This window comes from Podarcis cretensis, assembly GCF_951804945.1.
Source record: "Podarcis cretensis genome assembly, chromosome: 7".
NCBI classification, from domain to species: domain Eukaryota; kingdom Metazoa; phylum Chordata; class Lepidosauria; order Squamata; family Lacertidae; genus Podarcis; species Podarcis cretensis.
In genome coordinates, this window is record NC_137176.1 from 32299547 (window position 1) to 32312619 (window position 13073).

Sequence of the window (13073 nt, forward strand, 5' to 3'; positions counted from 1 at the left end):
TGCAGTTGTGGTGTTGTAATATGCATAAGCTAAAATAATAATAATAATAATAATAATAATAATAATAAACAGATAGAGGGTTGTTATAAAGTGCTTAGGTTGGTTTAAACTAAGCTTTCCCTAGAAAACAGGTTGGAAGAGGATCACAGCCTTGCCTACTTAACCTAATAATTTTGAACTTCTTTTTATGAGGCCATACAAACCTCATGGTTTATACAATCGAAACCAAATCTCGTTATAGCAATTAAAACTGTGGTTTCAGTTTTGCAACATAGACTCACTTTTGTTTACATCCAAGATGAATGACGTATTGAAGTGTGAAAATGCATTAAGCTGTATAATTGTTTGCCCTATTTTTTATTTTAAGTAAGCCAAATGATATTAACATTTAGAAATCTTTAAGGACTTCATAAGAGGCATATAATTTTGGGGATGACATGCAGCATGTCATGGAAGGAGAAAAGGCAAGTAGTGCATAATAGCTGATGCAGGAAATAACTGGTGGGATTCAATTAACAAGTCCCATTAGGACTCTCTCCCCCCCCCAACCCCCCCCCCTGTATTTTACAAAAGAAAGCACTCAAAGCACATCTAAAGAAGTGTTACTTTTGTCCATTACTAATGGCTAGCATTGAAAACTTAATATTTCATAGAATGATCTGTTACTACTACTTTAAAATGCTTGCAACAAGGCATGGGTAGTGGCATGGCCAGCACCAGTAAACCGCAAAGTGTAACTAATTTGTGACTCCATCAGATACAAAAAAGTCCATCTAAGAAAATATATGTTTTATAGTGTCTGTAACATTTGTATAATTTGTTTGTGTGCATACATGTTACAATAATTTATATATTTGTAGGGAATTCACATTCAAAATTGTCCAAGCTGTACTATCGCCTAATAAATGAGTTCTTGATGTAGGATGGAATGTAGGTATAAATGTGTATCATTTCTGTACATGACTGTGTACTGTGCTTGTTGTCATCTCTGATGTTTCTATCAGTCTGTGTTTAACCTGTATATTTTTTTTAAGATCTTCTATTGATATAGTACGGGCAGGGGTACCTTTACCTTTATTGATATAGTACACATACTTTTTATGTTTTAACACATGTCAAATGTTTATAATGTCTACTCAGAAATAATACTTGATATTTGTAATTCATTTCAAGTGCTCAAAGTCTTCACATAGCCTTACAACAACTCTTTATGGCCAGCACCATTACAGCATTATATTGCAGACTGGGGAAACAGGCAGAAGCTGAGAAAATAACGACATGCCTAAGACCACCTCATCACCTTGTTATTATAGTTCTCTTCTCATTCTGCCCCAAATAGTTCCTGAAGCATTGTTTTTGAATATATAACAGTATCAGCATTCCTTTCTACAAACTGCACAACTAGTTTTGAATAGCAGAATGAGTCAAAAGCCCTTCCCTTTCAATTTCATGACATCCCATGGGATGGCCTTTGGATTGTGTAAGCAAATCTGAAAGCAGAGGTGTGTTCAGATGCTCCTATCATGAGATGCTAAAGTAGTCTTTCTCCAGCATCATAATCATAGACACTGTACAGGTGAGACATACAGTGATTGGGATCGGAATAGAGAGAAGGGAGTAAACTATTCTCTGTGCACTGAAGTCAGAAGTCTGATAATATGAATGTGAGTATAGGGGGGAATGCTCAGAATCCTTAATATACTGCATAGTCTTAAATATTTTGCCACCTATGGCACTATAGTGTTGCCATAGTTGCCACCGCAATACCAGCCTGATGACATACTCTGAAATTGCAGTGAACACTTGACAGAGCAAGCCTTGTTTTAGTTTATCACTCTGTAACTGCAATGTGAAGTCATGAGTTAGATGCGTAACACAACCACCAGAGATCCAGCATCAGAGATGGAGTTTTGGTTTCAACTCGCATCACCTCAACCACAATTCTGCCTCCGTTATTAAATGCTTCTTATAGTTGTAAAGTATTTGCTCCATTGCACTCATGCATCATCCACCTTTGGGTGCATACAGACATACCTTACAGGAGCCAGATTGTTTTTTCTGCTGCAGAATAAGCTTGGCTCCTCCCCAGACCATACATCTATGGTTCCAAATGCAGCGCAGATCCAGGCAAATTTTAGATTCAAAAAGGAAAACTCAGGTGCCTGGAATCTTAATCTAGTTGAATGTTTATGTTGTCCTTTATGTAAATAAGAAAAAGAGCTAAACCATTTTTTCTTGACATGAAACACCATTCTGTGTAGGGGTGGAGGGTGTAGCTTCAAAATTAAAGGATAACCCTTCAAAACTGCACAACAAGCATTGTGTTGGCAGGAGCCATGTGACATGAGAACCCGATCATATAAAACAACAGAGTCAAAGTATCTGATTCTGGTCCAGCTCTACTTCAGATGGCCTTAGTCTACTTGCCAGTCTCTCAACTGCCTGGTTTATTGTTCAAATGTCTTGGTAGTTTGTTTTTCAGAAGTTTGTTCCTAGAGGGGCCAATTAGAAACAGAAAAGGGAAGGAGGAAGCAAGAGGAGGAAGAAAGGCATTGGAGGGCAAAAGAAAGAAGACAGAAACGGTAAGAAACAAAAAAGGAATGAAAAAGCAACTTGTTTTGATTTCAGTATCTGCCTTCTGGGTCCTTGTTATGAAAAGGGAAATAAATTGGTATGTAGTAAAAAGACATTATTTAAAATATAAATAAAAATTATTGGTGGAGGAAGCTCATGTGTATTTACAATAACAAAGAACACACTCCCACATAAGTGACTGATGGACAAAACTGAGATGCGGTGAAATGTGCCTTAGGTCAGATTGGATGTCACCAGTTGAGTTCTTCCCACAACACTGTACAAAAGAATTGTACTCAAGTACAGAAAATGGTGCACATCTTAGCTGGAAGTCTAGGAAAAAATTGAAGGGCAACAACATTGTGAATGTGAGTAGCTTTTTGCTACTCCTTGTAGCACTGTGGAAGAGCAGAGTATCTATCTATCTATCTATCTATCATCTATCTATCTATCATCATCATCTATCTATGTAACTGTAGCATATTTTTTCTCTTGGTCATGTGTAATGTATTTCCATCAACTGTGCTGATGTCATTATGACAGATTGAATAGAACTTAGCAAAAATGGAAGTAGAGAATTCCTTGTATCCAGTCCTTCAGCTATGACAAATTATGTATTCTGCCACAATCTGAGTGTTTTTGCCTAGTTCTGGTGTTTAAATAAAATAAGTCAAGCCACTGGCTTTCCCCCAGTTCTACGGAGAGATCTATGGCACAATCTTGTACAATATTAAGTGACCAGAATATGCTATTCTTTTTCTCAGTAGGAGGCCCATACATTCTAAGTGACACTGCTCATTTTATTTAAAATGAAATGCATTTTGTGCATTGGTTTTTATTTTGTTCTGATTCAGTGGTAAGCAGCAGGTTTTCTCAGAGGGAAAGTGGTGGAACATGCAGAAGTGTGGACAAGCCCTAAAACACTGCCATCCTTTGAAGTGTGCACCTACCTGAAATTTTCTATACAGTTCTCCAACCCAAAAAAAGTTTGCAAAAATGCAAATATTGGGGAAAGTGTGCATAAAAATGAATATATTAGTGGAAATGACATACAAAAATTGCATTATGTTAGGAGACATTGCTTGCAAAAATAATGTCTATTACTTGAAACTGTATTCAAAATTGGGTTTGTTAGGAGCAATTAGCATTAAAATGCTGGAGAATTTTCATGAGGATTTTTTAAAAAGAAAATTTGCAAATTGCTGCCCAAATGTGGAGAACCAAATTTAAGATTGGAGAAATGAGAAGTTGATAGACCCTTCCATCCCCCGTTAGAACAAAGGTGAAGGGAAGTTATAGAAAACAAATAATGTTTATTTTCATTTATTAAGATACTTTGTAGCTCATGCCATCAATATAAATTTATATTTCCTGGGCAGCTAGTAATAAACAAAAGTCCTTTAAAAAATGCAAGCAAACTAAAAACAACAACAGTTCATTCCAACAGATATTAAGATCAAAGCAATCCAAATTAAAAATGCTATCATTGGCTTTATGTTGACAGTTTCTGTGTGCATCTATCAATTTTTTTAAAAAAAACCCCCACAATAATTCTTGTATCCCATCATTCCTCCTGGGACACATGATGGCGTATATGGTGCTCCCCAATATTTTATCCTCACAATATATATGTGAAGTAGGCAAGGCTGAGAGATTATGACTGATCCGACGACTCCTAGCAAGCTTCATGGCTTGGTGGGGATTTGAGCCTTAATCTTGCCAGTTAATGTCTAACACTAACCACCACTCCACACTGGCTAATAATTCAACCAAGCATTGGCTTCCAGTCAGCAGACCATAGGCTTGCCGTGCATCTGGAAAATCCTTGACATGTCCTTGTTTTTGGGTGTCAAAATGGTGGCTGGGGCGGGGCAGGGGGCAAAATGTCAGGGGAAACCTGGTTGTCTGTTTTGGGTGGAAGTTCCCCCCAAAAAGCTCAACAATTTGGGTAGGTTTTTTTAAAAAAGCTGAACACCTGCGGGTGTCAGGAATCTTACTTTTTGAAATATGGCAACCCTAGCAGACCATTGCCCTATGATCCTTCTGCCCATACTTGCTTTTCTTGTTAAAGTCCCTTGCAACCCATCCTTCTATTTTTGACTGTAGCAGGGAAACAGAAATGAATAGTACCGATGTGTAACCTTAGTGGCAGACTTCAGAAAGAGAGCTCTCAGCAAGGGAAACCAGCAGCAGCTCAAGCTGTGCTCCCTTTAAATGATTCCCCCGCCCCTGGCTGGTTGACATTTAATCAAACGGAAAAGGAGGGGGAGAGCCTCTTACCTCCTACCTTGACTGACTTGAGGCTTGATTGTGCAAAATTGAGGAAATCATAGGGAACTGCAGGTGGTCAATGCAACAGAAAATCAGAACCTGCTTAAGCAGATTCACCTGGCAACTTTCAAAATGCTTAGCTATTATGAGCAGCAACACAAGACACTAACTTCCTCCCAAAAGGTAAGCTTTGGCCAGGGGTCCAATTGGTGGAGCCCTGCTGGGTCAAGCCAAAGGCCCTTCTAGTCCAGCATCCTATTTTCACAGTGGTCAACCAGATGCCTATGGGAAGTCTACAAGCAGGACTTGTGCTGTCCAGCAACAAGCCTTCAACTTTTAGTAGTTATTTTTAAAAGATCTTGGTTGAAATAGGACTGGGACTTATCTTTATTGGAGACCCTGGAAAGTTTCTGCTGCAAATAACAATGGCCAGGGCAGGCAGGCAGGGGGACAGGTAGGTAGGTAGGTGTGTAGGAGAGCCAGTGTGGTGTAGTGGTTAAGAGCGGTAGACTCGTAATCTGGGGAACTGGGTTCACGTCTCCGCTCCTCCACATGCAGCTGCTGGGTGACCTTGGGCCAGTCACACTTCTGTGAAGTCTCTCAGCCCCACTCACCTCACAGAGTGTTTGTTGTGGGGGAGGAAGGGAAAGGAGAATGTTAGCCGCTTTGAGACTCCTGAAGGGGAGTGAAAGGCGGGATATCAAATCCAAACTCTTCTTCTTCTTCTGTAAAAAACTGAAGCCAGGAGAAGGATTAACCTTATTCCCCCTGTGTTGTGGTCCAGCTGGGAAATTTAAAAAAACAGAAGGTGAATATTTAATGTAACTCCAGTCAGACCTCATCAGAGTACTCATCAGGTGGACTGTTATGTACTAAGCTTGGATCCTAGAACAATAGGCAGGTAGGATCCTAGAATGCAACAACTGATTGGCTTGCAGGAGAAGACCAATCAGGCTCCAGGAAGGAAGCAGAATCAGCCAATCAGACGGGACTCATTGTGTAAATAATGTATATAAAGGCCTGAGGTTTTGGGGGAAATGCAATCACTGTTTTACAAGCTGCAATAAAGAGCATAAAATCACTGCAGGACTCCGAGTATATTTCATGGACCAAACTGAATCATCTGTGGTAAGGTCCCACAGTTCTATAGGGAGTTAGCTAAATCTGTGTTTTGCTGTCTTTCCAGGACTTCAAAAACAAAACAAAAGACAGTGAAAACTGAGTGGCTCATTGAACATCCAGCCAACAATACATGATCGGTGATTTGCATTCCAATTAACAGGTAGTAATAATAATGCTACTTTTCTTCCATGAAGCTCAAGGTGGCATGCATGATTCTCCACCCAAACCCATCTTATTCTCATCTGTCCCAGTGGTGGTGAACCTATGGCACGCGTGCCAGAGGGGGCACTCAGAGCCCTCTCTGTGGGCACACACTCCATCGCCCCAGCACAGAGCCGGCAGAAGGCAAGGACGACACGTTGAGTCCTCAGCTCAACTTGGGCAGCCGGAGTGCCATATGAGCAGGAGCAGAATGCGATGCCCATCAGGGCACCAACTCTCTCCAAAACGGAGGTTGCAGCTATTCTTTGGCCCGAGTTCATCATGCCCAATTGTGCAAAGGCTTCTGGAGCATATTGTGGCAATTAGTATTTTGCGCGAGCGGGTTGTGAAATAGCACCGGCAATGATTATGGTGGGCCCTCAGTTTCGGATGCAGGGCAATAAAGAGCCGAAATCCCCAAACTGGCCTGTCTGCTGCAGTGCCTTTAAGGCTCCTTTTGATCAGCCGCTCAGCGTGGGATGCCCAGACCGAGAAAGCGCCCTCGTGGCCAGGGAGGCGTAAAGAGAAGCTCCGGGTGGGGTATTGGTCCCATTTGGATACGTGACGCTATCCCCAAGCAGGCACTCATGTTGTTTTCAGAGGCTGGGTGTGGATCCTGGGGCTTGTGTTCGAGTAGAAGTGCCTCGGATGGGTGCAAAATGGAGCCACAACCCCCAAGGCACGCATTTTCCCTTGGGGAGCCTCCACTGTTGGTGAGGAGGGTGCAGCGCTCTGTGCGTGCTCAGGTGCGCTGCTGCAATGGTGGGCTGCCGAGAGCTTCCATCAGGCGCCTTCCTCCTGCTGCTGCTGCAAGGTTGAGGTTTCACATTAATTGTTCAAAAGCATGCCAAATGCAAATTTTTACCTCTCAATAAAAAGTGGGTTGTATCATTGAAAGCTCTGTCATTGTGTTTTTCTTTTAAGACAAAAGTTGTTAATGTACGAGTTGTTTTTTCTAAACTAAAAACCTCAGTGTTCAGGTTAAATTGCCATGTTGGCACTTTGTGATAAATAAGTGGGCTTTGAGTTGCAGCTTGAGCACTTGGTCTCTAAAAGGTTCGCCATCACGACCTATCCACTTTATCTTCACAACCCTGTGAGTTGAGCTAGGGTGAAAGACAGTGACTGGTCCAAGGCCACCCAAGTGAGCTTCATGGCCAAGTGCGGATCTGAACCCTGGCATCTCAGACCCCATTCCAACACCCTTAACCACTGCAACACATTGGCTCTAGGTCTGCAGACCTGATCAAAAGGCTTTTGGACACATTTGGTCACAATCCAGTGCACCCAGTTATGGAATCAATTTGGTTTAAACTTGCATAAGCCAATAATGGTTTCTGACCATTCTATATTACACGTTGGCTATTGTTCCAAGACAACATGTTGTTCCAAGAAGTCAGGGGCCAAATTGCATGTTGAGACTCAATGCTCTTGCTTTCCTTTTAATTACACGTGAAAGGGTGATTGCTATTGGAATAACAGTGTTTAAGGAGGGAGGGTTTTCCCTTCTCTACCCTGCCAGCAACCACCCCTCTGCCAAAAATTGTGGTGTGCAGCTGTGTGGCTTTGAAAAAAATGTTCTCATTGGTGCCAACACAAACTTGTTCCCAAGTCTCATAGCCATACAGATTGGTTTTCAGGTAGTCACAGTTAAGGAGAAGAAAGGGGCAATCCTCATCTTCTTGTGCACTCAGTCACAGTAATAATTGCCCCCCATGTTTGTAATTAATTAAAGAAAAACAAGAGCTATAGCTGCATGCTGTGTATTAAGCATATCATGTAGTTTGCCAAGGCAGAGGCAAACAGTAATCCATTGATCGTTCAAGTATTTAACAATCATCTGTTTAAACAATATTGTTTCTTTTCAAAAATCAGCCAACTAGGTAGCAATTTATATATGAACACTAGTGATACTGTTCAGACTTGGGCTGTGTTAATTTTTGATAGCTTGCCACCACAGATGCTTAATTGCTGCTAAGCATAAACTGATTTTCTTAAATGAAACATGTTAATATTTCTAAACTCTTTCTAGTATTGCATAAGCTTTTCCTAAATGCTAGCTGCTGTTGACATCAGTTTCAGCAAATATATTTAGCACAATACACTAATGTGTTGGCGGTAAGCCTCTTAATGAGTCTTAAGGGAGCTTTCTTTGATTTGTTTTAAACTGCAGTCACAACGAAGAGAACAATTAGCTTTCAAAGATACGAGCACTGCAGTACTTCCTAAAACATGTTCCTTGCCACTTTAGCACAGCCGTGTAGCCCTTGCAGCTCAATAAACAGCTGATTATACTAAGGATACAGTAAAACTAACCTGTACCCATTGCATTCTTGTACATTCTACACATTGGGCATGCCTAATCTAGCTGTTATTCAAGATGGAATCAGCTGTCTGTCCATCTTTTTAATGAAGGTGAATGAAAGTATATACAGTGGTATCTCGGGTTACAAACACTTCAGGTTATAGACACTTCAGGTTACAGACACCGCTAACCCAGAAATAGTACCTCAGGTTAAGAACTTTACTTCAGGATGAGAACAGAAATCGCACCTCGGCAGCGCAGTGGCAGCGGGAAGCCCCATTAGCAAAAGTGGTACCTTAGGTTAAGAACAGTTTCAGGTTAAGAATGGACCTCCAGAACGAATTAAGTTCTTAACCTGAGGTACCACTGTAGCAAGTTAAACATGCAGCATCTATAGGCTTTAAAACAAGGGTTGCATAAAATATGAAACCCCCTATGGTTTGGGGTCTTTCTCCTTCCTGCATGTTGCGAGTGGGGATTCTGTTGCAACAGTATTTCAAATAAAGATCTGGCTTACTAGCCACCTTACTTGCTTACTTAGTTGCAAGTCTCTTGCTTCTTCCCAACTGGCAGAGAACCCTCCCCGGGAAATTCTGAGTGCTGGTAGAATGACTCAAATTGGTTCTCCCTGGTGAGTTTATAACACCCTACCTAAAGATTCCAGAGATTGAATATATGCCTCTGTGCATGTAACTGGATATGTGTTTTTGAGAGCCATCTAAACAAGTCATTCCTTTAAATAAATATCAGTTCTTATAAATTGATCCTGACTGTGGTAGTTACAGATAAAAGCAACCATGAAGAGCAGGGGGTGGGGAATTTTTTTTCTCACTGGCAGATCAGATGCTTATACCCCCCCCCCCCATGGAGGCAGACAAGGGTCCCCACCTGTCAGTAAACTGGCATCACATCTTCAAGTCCCATTTGTGTGGACTTCAAAGCCAACACAGCAAAGGTTTTCAGACAAACGCTCAAGAACAAAAACTCCACACTGAGTCAATCGGGGTGATAGCAGGGAATAGTGGCTTTGGAACAAACAAAACCACACAGAGTTCAAACTCCCTTTGCAGCTCCTGGCCTTCCAGTTTTAATCAGCACCTGCTAAACACTTTCTGGTTCTTTGGTAGCAAATCATCAGTTCTTGGGAGCTGAACTGAAATCAATAGGATTTAATTTCCACATGCATGAAGACACTACTACAACCTCCACATAATGAAACTTATTGGGCAAACGAGCCGTGCTTCTTTTTGCTAGCTTGGAGATTTGGGGCCTATGTTAGCCACACTTTTTTCTTTTTTAAAGGCTTTCCCTTCCTTTGTTATGAATCGTGCCTTTAAACCAGGGACAAGAGTGAACGCTGACAACTTGAAATCTGTCATTGTTGGCAAGGTTTTGCCTATTTGGGAGTGCAGAGGGGAAAGTCACTCTGACACTTCCTGATCAGGCTGATGCAGCAGCAGTAGTAGAGAAAACTCTCTGCAAGCGACAGTGACAGCGCAGCGAGTGATTGGGTGAGCCGTCAGTTCATAGCCCTGCACATCTTTCCTGTGCTCCAACTGGTGACAAAGGGATTGTTTAGCAGGCAGACAGCTATTGCCCACGGCAGAGCCTCCATTAGTAAGCTGCTGGTGACTTCAGCCTCATACTTCCAACCATCCAATAAATGTAGAAGCAGCATTTTAATCATCACTCTAGTGAAGCAGCTGAGTGCTAATTAGATTATGGCTTATGAATTTCAAATTCAAGGAAGACTGCCTAAAGCTGTCATTCTCTCCCTGCATGACTTCATGTCTCCCTCCTGCTTCTGTCTGTATGCTCACCAGGCCCATTGCTGGGGCACTGACATTCAGGGGGCAGATGGCACAAAGGGGGTATAATTATATTGATGGAGCACATGCCCTTGGCTAACTACAAAGTCTCAATCGAAAATAATTGGAGTATTGTAACCAGCGCCTGCCAACCTAGCAGTTCAAAAGCACCTCCGGGTGCAAGTAGATAAATAGGGACCGCTTACCAGCGGGAAGGTAAACGGCGTTTCCATGTGCGGCTCTGGCTCTGGCTCTGGCCAGAGCAGCGATGTCACGCTGACCACGTGACCCGGAAGTGTCTCAGGACAGCGCTGGTCCCTGGCCTCTTAAGTGAGATGGGCTCACAACCCCAGAGTCTGTCAAGACTGGCCCGTACGGGCAGGGGTACCTTTACCTTTTTAACAAATATTTAACTGTTCCAAAGTTTTACATCTGAAATGCAATGGTTCACTTTAGGGGATTTTAAATTAAGGAATATATTATTTGGGAAGAAGGGTGGGATACATACTAAATAAAAGCTGTACCTGTTGACCTGCACATGACAATTGCCAGCATTTGCATGGCCAGCACGGGTGTAGCATTGATCTCATCTGCATCCCACCATTTTTCCCAATGAGCTTATTGTGGTATACATGGGCTGAGTTACACACACTGTCACTGAATTGCTTGAGACAACCCAGTGAGCTCCAAGCCTGCAGGGATTTGAACCTGGGTCTTCTAACATCCAACAACAAATGCCTAAGAAGAGCCTTTGGCAACCTGGTGGCCTCCATATGTTTTGGACTCCTGTTCCCACCAGGATGTTTGTCATGGAAAGAACACACCCACCTGTGCTTAAGGAATAAATTATGTGTGAATGGGCGATCTTGGATCTCACAGCATTAAAAAAAAAAATTTACGCAAGTGTTGTTATGGAGAGCTTCAGTTTGGCTTTGGATATAGTGGGTGATGGCAGCATTTAACATGTTCTCCCCAATAAGAGGGAAGGGAGCTTGATGCACCTGGAGGGAATTGTGAGGCAGTGCAAAGGTACAAGCACAGGAGAGAGCAGTTAATAATGATAATTACATCTGCAGCCCACACTGCTTACTGCTGGCCACCCAGCAGCTGAGTGCTTCCATGGAGTTGAGCTAGCAGTCTTCATTCCTCCCCGCCACCTCACCATTCCCCCCCAGTAAAGGCGCTGGATTCCCCTCTGATACCTCATGTGGTCTGCCATCTGAGCTAGTGCTAAGATCCTCGATCCTGTTGACACAGACAGCAGCATCTTCCACAGATTACATTAGTATGACAGAGCCATTGTTGCTGAGGTGTACATACTTGCTTCCCTTGTCCCACTGTCATCTCATGTCAAACTGATTTGACTGGCATTTGAAGTACTTGTTGTTGTTTAGTCACTTAGTCATGTCCGACTCTTCGTGACCCCATGGACCAGCGCACGCCAGGCACTCCTGTCTTCCACTGCCTCCCACAGTTTGGTCAAACTCATGTTCGTAGCTTTGAGAACACTGTCCAACCATCTCGTCCTCTGCCGTCCCCTTCTCCTTGTGCCCTCAATCTTTCCCAACATCAGGGTCTTTTCCAGGGAGTCTTCTCTTCTCATGAAGTGGCCAAAGTATTGGAGCCTCAGCTTCACAATCTGTCCTTCTAGTGAGCACTCAGGGCTGATTTCCTTAAGAATGGATAGGCTTGATCTTCTTACAGTCCATGGGACTCTCATGAGTCTCCCCTCCAGCACCATAATTCAAAAGCATCAATTCTTCAATGATCAGCCTTCTTTATGGTCCAGCTCTCACTTCCATACATCACTACTGGGAATCACATACATGGGTGCAAATACGGTACTACAAACAGGCACAACCTATTTGACGGAGACCATAGTGGCATATACCGTATATTGTTACACTCCACCCCATTGTCTGAGCAATGTGAAAATCCAGGGGTACCAGGCACCTACCCAGGCTGCGTGTTTCCTTTTGTAAATGAGGCACAGTGGAGGCTGTGGTGTCTTTAGGATATATGGTTTATTGACACTTATATACAACCTGAACCTGTGATGGAGGGGTTCTCAGCATTAACACTCCAAGAGGGTCCTGTTTCTCCCATTGCTGCAGTCTTGGATTAAAAACGAAATCAAACATAGCTCTGACTCTCTCTCTTGCTTGCTAACTTTAACAGACTGCCATCACCACCACCACCACAAGCTCCCATCCCAGCCAACTGCTATCCTAAACAACTGTTCTCCTTCAAACACTGGCCTTTGTCCTGCTAACTAACTCCTGAGGAGGGGCCCCTCTCTCTGAAAAGATTCCTAATGGCTCATCACTTGCCTTTTATTCTCCTTCATGGTCCATCTCTTGAAGCCAGTCTGGCTTGAATTTAGCTTGCTAAATCTAGTGTCTGACACCCAGGAATTAGAGGAAGGTCCAGGCACCCCACAACCACCACATCTCTCTCTCTCTCTCTCTCTCTCTCTCTCTCTCTCTCTCTCTCTCTCAGTGTATACCATGAGCAAGGATGGCTCTCCTGTACCATGTTTGAGTGTCTGAAAAATACCATTTGTACCAGCTGAAAAAACCTGGATTTGTATGTATGGCTGTATGTATGCTGCACATTCATATGGTTGAAATCTGCATCCTTAAATCACTTTCTAGACTCCATTTTTTTTGTTATTCAGCTTTTCTTCTCCCCATCAGACACACTTGATGTTAAATGAAAAGCTGCAACATGGTTCATTAACAAAAGGCAGCCTGTTAGCTTTCCTCCTTCCACTGCAAAATCCATTAATAATC

The 13073-nt window shown here is 42.6% G+C and overlaps 1 long non-coding RNA gene across 1 annotated transcript; it reads left to right on the top strand.

Moving 5' to 3' along the window:
* The first annotated feature begins 2494 nt into the window (after positions 1 to 2494).
* Positions 2495 to 7005, top strand: LOC307220174. Its single transcript, XR_013840748.1, has 3 exons — positions 2495 to 2582; positions 3429 to 3512; positions 6032 to 7005. It is a non-coding gene; the product is annotated as an uncharacterized lncRNA (long non-coding RNA).
* Positions 7006 to 13073: the final 6068 nt, after the last annotated feature.